The sequence below is a fragment of the Mus musculus genome, chromosome X (genome assembly GCF_000001635.26).
Source record: "Mus musculus strain C57BL/6J chromosome X, GRCm38.p6 C57BL/6J".
Lineage (NCBI taxonomy): Eukaryota > Metazoa > Chordata > Mammalia > Rodentia > Muridae > Mus > Mus musculus.
The window spans coordinates 93,360,514-93,374,839 of record NC_000086.7 but is presented as its reverse complement, the minus strand read 5'-3'; the positions used below and the strand labels follow the sequence as shown (position 1 = coordinate 93,374,839).

Here is a 14,326-nt window from a genome sequence, read left to right as displayed (position 1 = left end):
GAATATCAATTCAGGGCTTTGTTGGTTGGTATTAGGGCTGGAGGCAACCTCAACAGCATATAAAAACCTACAAATATGGCTGGAGTTTTTTCACATAAAAATTCCCATGCTGCCCTTGATTTGGTCTCAATGTTTTCAATTCTAGTCATAAGTAACTTCAATTTTTTTAACCTATGAGATACTCTAGAAATTATTTTTTATTGCCTTGACTTCCTTAGTTTATCTGTCCTTGGAAAGAAAATGTTTTTACAACTAAATGAAGATCTTTATTGAAATTAGTATTTTGTCTTTGGATATTCAACAGCCACTTTGTCTCCACAACATGTTTTCTATGACATAGAGCTTATGTAGACAAGAAGTTCCTTCTGCCCATTAATAAATAGGCTTAGTGACATTTATTAATGTCTAGTATCTAGCCTATTTTTACTTGTGATATTATTAATGTATGTTCTCCTTTTGCCCCCATGGGCTTTAAGGTACTTATGAATTGGGAAATTTGAATCCTGATTCTCTGGTGACTACATTAGCTTCTCTTGGGTTTGTGACTTCTTTCTGGGTGTGTCAGCATATAAACACCTGCTTCCCATAACCTCTTTGTTCTTCTAGCCAATGTAGGTTATTCACTGTAGATTAGCTTGTTCCCAGCACCTGGGAGGCAAAGGCAGGTGGATCTCTTAGGAGTTCAAGTCCAGCCCAGTCTACAAAGGGAGTTCCACGACAGCCAGGGCTATGTAATAGACTTTGTCTCAAAAGAAAAAGAAAACCACTGTCCAATACAACTTGAATAGATCAGGGGAAATGTTCCCAAATAAAAGAGAGTTTAATAGAAGTTGTAGTCTATGAGGAAAATGGGAAATAAGAATACTTATATATCAGGGAGAACAATAATAAGGAGAAAAATCCTTAATGTATAGTACTATAACATATGTAAAATCACTTCTCATTTTATTACTTGAAATTAAGTTCTCTTTTAGTTTGCTGTTCAAGGGATTCTTTAGTATAAAAGTGAATTTTAAACTTGTAGGAACCAAAGGGCAAATATATTGATGTAATTTGGACCAAGGCCAGAACACAGTAGATGTTACTATCAGACACCATGTGAAAAATGTCAGTTGTAGCACAGTTACATTGTGGTCAATGCAATCTAAGCATCATCTGTCAACAAGTGCCCTGTGACTGGTGTGTGAAGTGTTTGCTGTAGACTCTGCTTTCCTTGCAGTTCCTAGCAACGTTTCCTTCACTAAGATTGTCTTACCATTCACATTAGAAAGCCTATGTTTTAAAGGTTGTAGCTGGGTGGTGCTTTTAATTTTTGTTTGAAAACTCAGCAATTTGACTTGGGAGAAACATGTACAAATTATTTGAAAGAGGTTTATTTACTTTTTACAGTGAAAAGTAGCTCTGTCAAAGCTTTTTTTTCCTTTCAAATGAAAGTTTACAGACCATTAGTCCATAATGTGAATTAACCCCATTTGGTATTTTCCCCTTTCCTTTAAAATGTTAAAGGATTGTTACTCACTTTGGTGAAGTGTTTACTGCATGCTCACGGTAACTACATAACATTTTTTAAAGTCTTATTTCTGTGGGACATTGGCATTATTGTCGTAACTGCTCCAGAATGTACACAGATGACATAATGGGTCCAAGGGAGGTTTTAGAACATTGTGGCAATATGTGAAGTAAAAATCCATTTCCAGGATGGCAGCATAAAATGGTCACATTTGACTGCCTCATCCTGTGGTGCCTTGGCCTGAATACGAATAAATGAGCAGTTTGGGGAAACCAGAATCTATTCACATCTTTGCCCAGGTACTTGAATTATCTGCTTTTATAAATGCAGGAAAGAAAAAGGTCTCTTTTCCCTGCAGAACCTGTTTTTATTTATGGAGAAATAATAAACACAACATGTGTAGATTTTATTATGTGTTGAGTGTGAACTCTTATGTCAATGAAAGCAGAATAAATGGCTGATAATCTCTGCCCTGGACAACCACTGAGTCTTTTGTGGAAAGGCAGATTCATCAGGTGGTAAATATGATATTATTACCACTAACCTGATCAACTTGCCTTAAGCAAAGAGAGGGAACACTAATTGCTCTTTCAGTTCAGGCTTTAGTCTATTTCTAGAAAGAAGTTTGTTATCTGGTACTGTTGTCTCTTCTTAATGCTTAGCCATTCTTATTGTATCATTTCATGGGCATAATACTACCTCAAGGCGGCCCGTGAGGAAACAGCACTGGATTGATGAACAAATTGAATTAAAGAAATGTTTCCATCTTTTGAATTCCCCTGTGACCTTTTTGAGTAGTCTCAAGTGTTTTATTTTGCTTTCTCTTTCACTTAAGTTCATCGAGACAGGACTGCATCGTGTAGCCTAATCACTAAATATTTGATTAAAGAATTCCCAGAGGAAAATGAGGTCACACGAGTGATTTCAGGGATTTGGGAAAATTGTTCCTAGTAAATAGTACTGTTTATTACTGGTAAATGGCTTTAAGAAAAGCAGAACTCTGTATTGTCTGCTTTGACTCAGGTGTGCCATAAATTAAACTTATAAAACTTCCTTCATACTTTTACATATTGCTTATATAGATTCCACACGTTGCAAATAACTACAGGCAAATGTCTGTCATTTGGCTGATACAAAGCTTGAACTCGAAGAATATCAGTTCTTTGGACTGATGAGTGAGCCAAGCTGACTGCTTCTCACACTTGTTCAGGGCCCTAGTCTTATCTTGCTATCAGCTGAGCAGTTTGCCCATAAAATGAGCACAGCTGTATTACTCTGAGAAAATGGTCTCCAAGGAAGGCAGTGATTAGTTCTAAAACATGAAGGGGATTATAAAGGTACTCTCTTTCTTGAAACCAGAAGATAAGGATTTTACTGTAGGAATTATTTGCAATTTGGAGATGTCTAAGCATCTCGAGTCAGGTTGCCTTTCGGTATTAAGGATTTCTATTTCTTGGACTGCTAAAGTCAACATGCAGGAAGGCTCATTATTGCTAGAAGTACTGAAAAAAAAGTAGCAAGGAACCCCTGGAGTCTTCTCTCAGCCAGTTGACATCCTTAGAATTTGCTTGGTTCAGTCCTTCAGGGCAGTGGAAATAAAGCTGTGTCACGGAGGGCCTGTCTGGTCCAGTTACTTTGCTCTTAAGCCCATGAGTTGAGTTGTTTCTCTGGAAACTTGAATTTTTATTGTATTTCATTCATTGATTACTTCATTCACATTCATGCAGAGCATACAAGTGGAGATCAGAGGAGACCTCGCAGGAGTTACTTCTCGCTTTCTAGCACGTAGGTTTTAGGAATTGACTTCAGGTTGTCAGTCGTGGCAGCAATTGCTTTAACCCAGTAAGTCATCTCATCAGCCCCAAAAGAATTTTTAAGAAAGGCGTTCTCTCTGTTTTCTGGCTTTTTAAATTGTATTTTGTACAGAGTATTTTGATCATATTTACCTGCCTCCCCCAACTCCTTCCAGCTCCCTCTCCCACCTCCCTTCCCCAGCTTCCCAACGTTGTGTCCTTTTTTTTTTTTAAAGCCCTTCAAGTCCAGTTTGTACTGCTCATATATGTTTGTGGATGTGTGACCTTCCACTGGAGTGTGGTCAACTTACATACATACTCTCCTTGGGTAGGGTTGAGAATTGATACCACCTTCCTCCATGCTGGAATATGGTTTGATTTGAACTTGTACAGGTCCTGTGTGTGCTGTCAGAATCACTGAGTTCACATGGATAACTGCTCTACTGGGGGAGCCTGTTTACTTGTAGTCATTTATAGATCACCTCTGGCTTTTTTTCCCCAGAAATTTTAGTTTTAATAACTAATACCAAGGAAAGTATACCTATAAAGTACGTAGAAAAGTAAAAATCTGACTCAGTATTTTTCTTAAAATTATCTCACAATTGTGGAAATGGTTTTCTATATAAAACAGATTTTAAGCAGATAATGCTAAACTCAGGTTTTCTTTCTTTGTATTTTTTTTACATACAACTAATGCTTTGAGTTGTGTTCTTTTAAGTGTTTTATTGTGTAGTTTAAGGGAATTTTTATGATAGACATTCATAAGTTAGCAGTTCACAACATGTTTAAGAAACAATTGTAGAAATATGGAAAGAATTTTGAAGCCAGGTATCCTGGTTTGCTTTTCTTTTGCTGTGACTTAACACCATGACAAAAAGCAACTTGGGGAGGAAAAAGGGTTTAATGTCAGCTTTCTCTTTTGGGGTCACAATTCATTATTGAGGAACCATGAAGGGACGTTGCTTCTGGCTTCCTGGCTGACTTATATACATCCCAGGCTCTCCAGCTTACGGAGTCTGCTGCTCAACTCAATTATTAATCAAGACAAACCACTGCAGATATGGCCATAGGCCAGTCTGATAGAAACAGTTCTTCAGTTAAGGTTTCCCCTTCCCGAGTGACTCTAGGTTATGTCAAATTGAAGGTAGAAATGAACTAGTCCACCAGGCTGCCTAAGGAGGTTAACTACAACCAGGAAAACACATGGAATAAATAATCTCATACCATCAAAATCAAAAGAAATACACATGGATAACAACAACAACAAAGTAGAAAAGTGAATGGTTGCTGCTGTTAGATACTACACAAGTTTACTCTTAAGTGTCAAGAGGAAACAATTTGTAATGTTAAAGTGCAAAACAAGTTTTAATGATTTGCAAGATGGGAAAACTAGTAACGAACACTAAAATATTCTTATAATCATTATCTTGGTTGATTGTTTTTATCTTCTATTTTTAAATTATGGACAGTTTCATACATATCTAATGTATTTTAATCCTATTTCCCTTCCCATTCATTCCTCTTGGCCCCCTCCTGCTCACCCTCTTCCTTCCAACTAAGATCCCCTTCTACTTCTGCATACCTTCATGCATGCATCACACTGAATTTAAATAGGGTTGCTGCATCAGCATGGGCAGATTGCCAATGACTGTACTGCTGAAGAAATTCTCTGTTTCCCCATTGCATCACAACCATTAACTGAGTCCCTCCTCCATCCATAACAGCAGTTGACAGGTTCAATGCTGTGAAGGTAACTACAGCTCTTTAAGTGCAAGGCCCATGTCGTGGCATGGACCTTTTTACTTTTCTGTAATTTTCAAGTTATAGACAGCTTTTACAATAAGAAAAATTCAAAACGCTACAATTTTACAAAGACTTTTACTCATCTTGCAGTGGTTGCTCTAACAATTCACAATTTGAGGAGTGAAAACAACATAAATAAATGCAAACCAACTGGTTTTTCCTTGCATTTTCCCAAGTGTGATCAGCGGACTAGCAGTATTGGCATCACCTGGGAGGTTGTTAGAAATGCAAACTTTCAGGCCTCCCAGACCTGCTTCAGCAACACCTGCATTTTAACAAGATCCACAGATAATTCTTAGACATGCTAAGGTTTGTAAAGCAGGGATCTAAGACATATTTCCTCCTAATAACTAAAGCCTACTTCCATTTTACCCATTCATTGCTTAATTCCATCCTTGTACTTAAACTCTGAAATGACAAATATGCCAACTCCAGGAGCTCTGCTCAAGTTTTAAAATGGACTTCCTATCACAGCCTGGACTTTAAAATATATTCTGTACTTATGCTGAAAATGTAGTAGCTTGATGAGGGGTAGGGGCGTGACAAAAGCAAGAAAGCATGAGCTCTATCCGTTTTGCTTCTTCATAGCTAGAAAGAACGGGGGAGAAGTAAATTGGGGTTTTCAAAATAGCTTTCAACCTCTCAGGATTATAAGAGAACGATAGCAGAATATAGGTCCACGCCCATTTCTTGTGAGGGCCACTCGATGTGCTCCCAGACTGAAGTTTCACTGTCCATCTTCTGGACCTCGTTACAATGTTGACTTAGCACACTAGTAAAGATTTTAAGTAGATTTTTAAAAAAAAGTGAAATGACTTTTTTTAAGTGGACTACTAAAAAATGTTTGCTTGAAATTTACTTTGCTCTGGCAGCTGATTTTTATGGTCTGTTTTTTGCTCACTACAGCAGTGACAAAGCATATAGTCACGCTGCTTTGTTGCTCTGGGTACTGCCTGTTTTGTTTTGAACTAACAGTGTAGCCAAAGGGAAAGTACATTTTCCAGGAAAATTGTCACCTTAATTGCTTTGCCCTTAGCTAGGAGTGTCTTGGTTTTGTATATTTTCTCTCATTCTTTTTAGTATAACTAAGGTAGTATGTGAAAGTTGCCATACATTTGGGCAGCAAACTTCCAGATTCTAATTGTGTGTCTTTTCTTTAAGCCCATTTCTGTAAATACGCACTCAGCCTTTGCATTTTTATGTACTCAGGGACCCAGAGGCATGCTATGATGACAGACATGTGACTCGTTTTATAAAGTCATTTTCCTATTACTGTCCTTTCAATAAGCAGCTTCCCTTCCCCTTTTATAGTGCCAGGCACAGCAGCACAAACAAGGGCACCAGGGTTGCAGTGACTAGGTGAGAAAGCAGTGGTTGGTGGCCTCCATTTGCAAAACAGTCTGTGATGCTTTTTTCTTTTTAGTGGTTAAGAATGAGAAAGGCCTGTGAAGATTTTCCGTCATGTACTTTTAAGACACACTTCTATCACCAATGAGAGAAAAAAATATTAAACAATTTTCAAGCAGTTAGATCATAATGTAAGCTAATCACTTTATTTTGAAGAAAAGTATTTTTAAACAGTTGAGTTGGTGAATTTACTTCTAAAATGTATTGTGCTTACACAGTAGATGGTTTTATTTCCATGATGTTTTTTACTACATAATTATACATCTTAATTACGTAATTACTATCATAATTATTATGTAATTGCATGTACTTCCACTAATTACAAAATCAGGAAGTGTAATTATCTAGTAAAAACTTTATGAAATTTCATGCACTAAAAATTACTTAAAAGGCTATTCCAGTGGTCTAATGGAAGGCTTTCCATACTTGGTCTTAGTCATGGTATTAGAACTTGAACTCGTAGGCCAGAACAAGGACAGCCACAGACAATAAAGTGAGTCTTGCAGTATGGGTCTCTTTTGAGTTGACACTAAGGTGCATTTCACGTCTTTTGATTTCAGAGTTATGGTATCTTAAACAGAGTACCTGTTTAAGATAGAGTCACAATATCTCAGTGTTAAGGAAGATTCTTAATTGACCAATAGAATGAGTAATCAAGGCATTAGGTTACACAATTGCCAGGCCATCAGTAACAACAGCTCTTATTTCACTACTTCTACCTTTAAAAGAAGTAATAGTAACAGGAAGTATTCTGCTTCTTTCATTTAGAGATAATTTTATCCAGTTTATGTTTATACTTTCTGAGGTTTAAGAAAACATATCAGAAAAGCATATCCTTTTTTCTACTACCTGATGTCAAGCAGCTTTTCAGACATAAACATAAATGCACAAACATGTAACATCAGACCCTAAATAAAGACAGAAGGTTTAATTCAATAAAGCTATGATGCCTTTACCATTCAAAACGACATACAAATTGCACAGTGAAACAATAGTCATGACAGCAAATTAGATATGACATCTAAATTACACTACAGAGAGAAATCCCAGAACCATTTTGGTCTGTAGGAGTCTATTTTAGCCCAGGTTTAAAACCCATCCTAGAGACTGCTTTATTGTCTAAGTTGGACAGTGTTGTAGAAGAGTAATTGGAGGTTGGTTGAATTAATTGCACTTTAATTAGGAGGAAAAGGCTTATAATACTTATGGTAGAGAAGAGAGTAGATCCGTTAAGTATCATGGTAGCATGTACTGTAAGTTTCAGAAATGCATATTAATTGCTTCTTGGCTTTTGGGTGAAAAATAGGTGATATTAAGCTATTGATATTTTTGTAACATATATTATCTGTTGTTATCTAAATAAAGCATTTGGGAGTCAGATATTGTTACACAAATTGTCTTTCCCCAGATTAGTGTTTTTTCTCTAAATGTGCATTGAGAAAGCCACTGAAAATCTATCACAGTTAATTCTTTTAGCAATACAACCTTAAATAGTAAAAGGCTCCTCTCTGTAGTCACATGGCATTCCATTTTTCTCTTGGAGCTTTCCAAAGAAGACTTTTCTTTGTAGTTTTATCCATTATTGACTTTGTTTGCTAGTTTGGGGATTTTTGTCTTTTGTCTTTTAGAGATGGGGTTTTTCTAGCTGACTTTGTGACTTTTCATACCAGTTAAAAGTTTTAATAGATATGACTTTTTAAATGAACAACGTGCTTTGAGCAAATTGGAGAATTTATGGCCTTTCAGAAATGTTTTCTGTTCTCAGCAATATTTGGGATTTATAGAGGTTTAATCTAATTCACATGTCTGTCTCTATGCATTAGATAATAACTCTTTTTAAATGACCTGTTCTTTCCCTCACTTACCCCTTTCTCCCGACACCTGATCACCACCTGAGTTTCCCTCCCCATCCCTTCCCACCCAGTTCCCTCCATCCATCCACCTCCGATGTCTATTTTACATCACCTTCTAAGTGAGATTCAAACATCCCCTCTTGGTCCCTCCCTGTTACTTAGTTTCTTTGGGTCTGTGAATTATAACATTGTCCTGTACTTTATAACTAACATCTACTTATAAGTGAGTATAGACCATGCATGTCTTTCTAGGCCTCGGTTACCTCACTCAGGATGATATTTTCTAGTTCCATCCATTTGTCTGCAAAATTCATGATATCTTTGTTTTTAATAGCTGAGTAGTACTCCATTGGATAAATGAATCACATTTTTGTTTTTGATCAATTTTTCAGTTGGGGAATTGAATTTTTTCAATGGAAAAAGGTTCGTTCCAATTTCCGGCTATTATGATTTAGGCTGCAATGAACGTAGTTGAACAACTGTCCTTGTATTGGTGGAGAATCTTTTGGGTGTATGCCCAGGAGCAGCTTAGCTGGGTCTTCAGGTAGAACTATTCACAATTTTCTGAGAAACTGAAAAATTGATTTCCAAAGTGATTGTACAAGTTTACATCCCCATCAGTAATGGAAGAGTGTTCCCTTTGCTCTATAACCTCACCAACATGTGCTGTCCCTTGAGTTTTTTATCTTAGACATTCTAACTGGTGTAAAATGGAATCTCAAAGTCATTTTGATTTGCATTTCCCTAATGACTAAGAATGTTGGACATATGTATAAGTATTTCTCAGCCTTTTTAGAGTCATGTGTTAATAATTCTTTGTTTATATGTAGCAGAGGATGGTCTAGTTGGCCATCAATGGGAGGAGAGGACCTTGGTCTTGCCCCATTGCCCCAAGATCATATGCCCCAGTACTGGGGAATGCCAGGGCTAGGAAGCAGGAATGGGTGGGTTGGGGAGCAGGGCAGGGGGAGGATATAGGGGACTTTTGGAATAGCATTTGAAATGTAAATGAAGAAAATAGTTAATAAAAAAGAAAAAAGAGTTCTTTGTTTAGCTCTGTACCCCATTTTTAAATTGGGTTATTTGGTTTGTTGGTGGTCAATTTCTTGAGTTCTTTATATATTTTGGATTGGTGAAGATCCTTTCCCAATATGTAGGCTATCGTTTTGTCCTATTGATGGTGTCCTTTGCCTTATAGAAGCTTTTCAGTTTCATGAGGTCTTAGAGCCTGATCCATTGGTGTTCTGTTCAGGAAGTTGTCTTCTGTGTCAGTGTATTCAAGGCAGGTGCCCACTTTCTGTTCTTTCAGATTTAGTGTATCTGGTTTTATTTTGAAGTCTTTGATGGATTTGGACTTGAAGACTTGAATTAATGTTTATTGCATTCTTCCAGGTCTAGCCCCAAGAGCCTTAGTGCCTTCCTTTGAAGCTTAAGGTTAACCCAACTGTATTCAAAAAATGGTAATGTTACTGGCTAATTTTAGACATTGATGATATACTTTTGTTTTAAGAAATGGTAGCAAAACAAAACACACAAGTAAGATCACAACGCCAGGTCTTTGTAGAAGTCTGTTTTTCTATTCTGTATGCCCTGAACTTTGTCCTAATCAGCAAAATTGTCTAATATCTGCCCTATGTGGTATGTAAAGAACATAGGTATAACAAGACCTGGTTCCTTTTTCTAGAAGTAAATCTGCTTGTGACCACTTGCTTATTCATGCACTTTGCCCTCTATATGCTGGCTTTTTATAGGAGATAGTGGTAGTATTTGCTTTACTTTGTGATGGTAAGGGTGGAGCCCAGGCCTTGGTGCACGCTAGGCCAGTTCTCTACCATTGAGCTACCTCTCCAGCCCTTTGGACTTTACTATTTATGGAGAACATTTACATCTGTTGGTATATGGATAATTGGTGTTTTTCAGATGAGAAAACCACCTCAAAGAGACAAGACGGCCTCTTAGTTGGCAAAGCTTGAGAGTCTTAAAGTCACTGTCTCTTCTTCATTCTTTGCCATAGCTTTCCTGCTTTTAATCTATCTGCTAGAAAAATGTCACCCTGACATCAATGTTTTTTTTTAAAGATTTATTTATTATTATCTCTAAGTAGACTGTAGCTGTCTTCAGACACACCAGAAGAGGGCGTCAGATCTCAATACAAATGGTTGTGAGCCACCACGTGGTTGCTGGGATTTGAACTCAGGACCTTTGGAAGAGCAGTCAGTGCTCTTAACTGCTGAGCCATCTCTCCAGCCCCGGCAGCAATGATACTAATAGAAGAAAGTAATCCTAAAGTGTCTTAGTTTCTAACCATATGCCTCAGAGGAGGTTTCCAGGTAGAGATGGAATCTGAATTGGGCCTCTCAGAGTAGGTGAGGTTTTAATAAGCACAGATGTAGTGGTTTACCTTGAGACTATGTTCTGTCTGTTTTTCATTACTTATCTAGCTTGTACAAATCAAAGAACCCCCCTTGACAAATGCTTGGCAATTTTAATGCATCTCTGAATTGCAAGTTTAGCCTAAAAGTGCTTATTAAAGAAGTCAATCTATGTGCAGTTTTAAGCCCAAGATTGAACACTGGAAGGGCAATCTCTCTTCACTCCCCACTGTAACCATTGGTGGTACTTTCAAAGAAATTGATCCATCCTTCAGGATATATCTGTCAAAAGTATATCAAAATGTTTTTCCATCTTAAATAATTTAACTCAGAATATAATAATGTAAGTATTTTGACATGAAAATGTTACATACTGTGATATATCCACTTAACTTAAAACATGTCTTTAACTTTAAAAGAAAGAACTATGGTAAAACAAAACATCAAAGAGGAATTAAGAAGGATAGATGGCCACTTAATGGTACATGCCTGTAAACTGCATGCTATGCAAAGATGGCAAAATACAGGCTAGCCTCAACTACTATGGATACACTGTCTCAAAAAAAATCAGTAAAAGTGATGAATGACAGTTCTAGTTTGATTTAGTTGAAAGTTAAACCCTATTGGCATTATGACTATAGACTATAAAAAATGTTTTCTTTAAAGCATGATTGATGATAATAGCATGATAAAAGCCTTAGTATAAGAAAAACCTGTTTCTGAAATCAGTATTTGCTGATGAACTGATTCCTATATTTTATTGGTCTTTATATATTGTCTTGCCAAATGAAGTCAGTGCTGAAGAGTCAATTAAATTCAAAATAAAAGAAAGGGTCAGAGCCCGTGTCTATATTCATGAAATTATTCACAGGAGCATAGTCTGGTCTCTGTTAGTGAAAGCTTTATCACTTTCAACAAATGTGCCACGGTACATTTATTAGTATGCTACAAAGAAATTTTTGAAATAATTAAGACTAAACTACACTTGTCAAAATAAATGAATGAAATACAATTTTGAATCATCTTTCTTCACTTATTGCTCATTTGCATAATTCACTAACTTACACAGGAGTCTTTCAGTCATTGGTGTGAATTAGCAAGGTTCTGCTGTTTCTTGTTGTATGGGCAGGAATTATGCTGTCATAATTAGCTATTCCAGACATGGACTAACGGGAAATACCAAAGGGCACAGCACAATCTGAAAAGGCAAGGCAGGGAATCTAAAGAGAAGAGACAGTCAAAGACACCCAACAAATTCAAGCTGGTAGACTACAGGGAATTCTGAATGAAGGCTCTTAATTTATTTTGAGAATAAGAAATCAGTAGTATGAGAGAAATCTCAACCAGATTAGCTGACTAAGCCTACTTAACAAAATGTCTCTGTGGTGCGTGGTGCATGGTGCACCAGGCTAACCACTTCTGTTTGTTAATCACCTCAGCAAATAGCCTGCAAATCTTGTCATGGATATATAGTGACTTTCCATTGAGGTATTTACTCTTTGATGGAGTACATTTATACCAGTGAGATCTGTAGGTGCAGATTGCTTTCCGTATATGTGAGGCTCACTCCTTTCACAGCCCACTTGCTCCACTCTTTTATAGAAATTTTGATATTTTTGTGCTGCTCCCAAAGGAATGATGGAAACTGAATCCCTAAACAGCACTACATCTAATAAATCCCTTCTCTCCAGCTCTATGAAACCTGTATGTTCTGCTCTTTAAAAACAAACAAAGAAACAAAAACAAAACAAACTATTGGCAGCAGCCTTTAAGCTCTAGTATACCCTCCCATCCCCCTTAATCAACCTGAAATATCTCTTTAGATTTGCCTTTCTTGCCTTATTCTGAAAAAATACAATTTTTCATTGCAATAGCATGTCACTGTAAGTTAATAGAACACGTTGGAAATTCTTGGAAGTATTGTCCTCAAGATGTTATTTTTAGTTTGGTTCCAAAATGGTATAGTATTTCCATAGAGGAACAGAGAACTGAAAGGGACAATTGAAGGGTTAGCTGGGAAAGCCTAACTCCATCCCATTACTGAAGTAGAGAAACAGATAACTCTTGCCCTTTGGCCTTGGTTTTAAGGAATCATACAGACACTCAACCATTGTGTTCAGTTGTAAGAAACAGCTTCAGGTACACTGTGTGGATGCTCTGTCAAGTCTCCCACCCCTTCTTCCTTCAATATTCGCTGAGTACTATAATGACTGGTCTGGCCTTCTCAGTGACAGTATAGGATAATTGAGTTGTGGAGCCAGCCCTTAGCATATGTTTTTGCTTTCTATCCCTTCCTATACAAGAAACCTTAGAATCTATAACTTAGTGCCTGTGTTATCTCACCTATAAAGCAGTAATGTGAATGGCACATCCATTTAGGATTAATCAGATTAATATGAACCTGGGAAATCTTCAAAATATTTAATATATTAAAGGGGATCATATTCAAATGCCAAGAACAGTGCTTGGCACATGCTAAGTGTGCCACAAATGTCAGTTTATTTTGTCTAAATAATGATTGCCCTAACCACTATTACAGTATATATTATTGTACTTACTGTAATTTTCTGGATTCTACAGCCTATTCTTGGCTATATTTTGTCCAGTTTAATATCACCAGCACCTCATATAACATTAGATACAGGAGAAAATATTTCCCTCAAATTTATCCATTGGTAACAGTATGAAAGAGGCATGGTCCCTGCTGTCAAGGAGCTTGAAATCTATCTTGATGATTTGTTTTCTGGTTTATCAAAATGACATTTGAAAACACCAATATAGTATTATAAATTTAAGTCTCCATTGCCTTATTTATGGATGAAATTGAAACTTAAATAATCCACAAACATTCCAGTTCTCTCTAGATGTGTGCCTTTGGCATGTTTTGCACTAGTATAAACAGTTGGAAATAAGTTGACTTTGTAGGAAGAGTAAAGAATAGTGGTAAGTGGTAAGGTCAGCCAAACCAAATTCTAACTCCTGTACTGTAGTCAGCAGAATGTTTAAGTAGCTTAACTGAGTTTTGCGCTTTTAGAATTGATGGACCCAAACAGTTGTATGTTTAGACTGTTCCACAGGGGACTTCAATGCACACTCAGTCTTTAGAATCTCTGAGTTAGTGAAACTCTTCAGACTTTAATATTGCTTCTTGTCAAATATGCATTAAGTCTAACTTGGATATAGAAAAGAAGACTAGGTGGCATCTAGAAAACAATTGAAATAGAAAGGAAAAAGGAAAATAAAGTGAAACAAGTTATTTGCTAGATAAAGAGAGCATTTTGGTGCATGGTAATGTTGCATCAGAGATAAAGTGAAGGAAAAAATGGGCTGGGGAAAAGTAAGCAAGAAGAAAGAATTGCATTCTGGTAATGAACAAACTGAAGATGAAATAAATGCATTTCTACAAAATTGGCTCTAAAACACATGTTATTTTCCCTCATTAACTTATGTCATAAAGGAGGAAATGGCTGCCAGAGAACATGGGAAATCCTTGAGAAGACTTGGGAAGGGCAAGTCTTAGAGACAAACCTTCTCTTACTCTCCCTTTCCCATGTGAACCTTAGGAAAGCATATACAGATGGCATTGTA

At 36.9% G+C, this 14,326-nt stretch overlaps 1 protein-coding gene across 3 annotated transcripts in view; it reads left to right on the top strand.

Annotated features, from left to right (window-relative positions):
• Positions 1-14,326, top strand: part of Pola1 (polymerase (DNA directed), alpha 1) — a 327,622-nt gene that overhangs the window by 257,548 nt on the left and 55,748 nt on the right. The window lies entirely within an intron of this gene.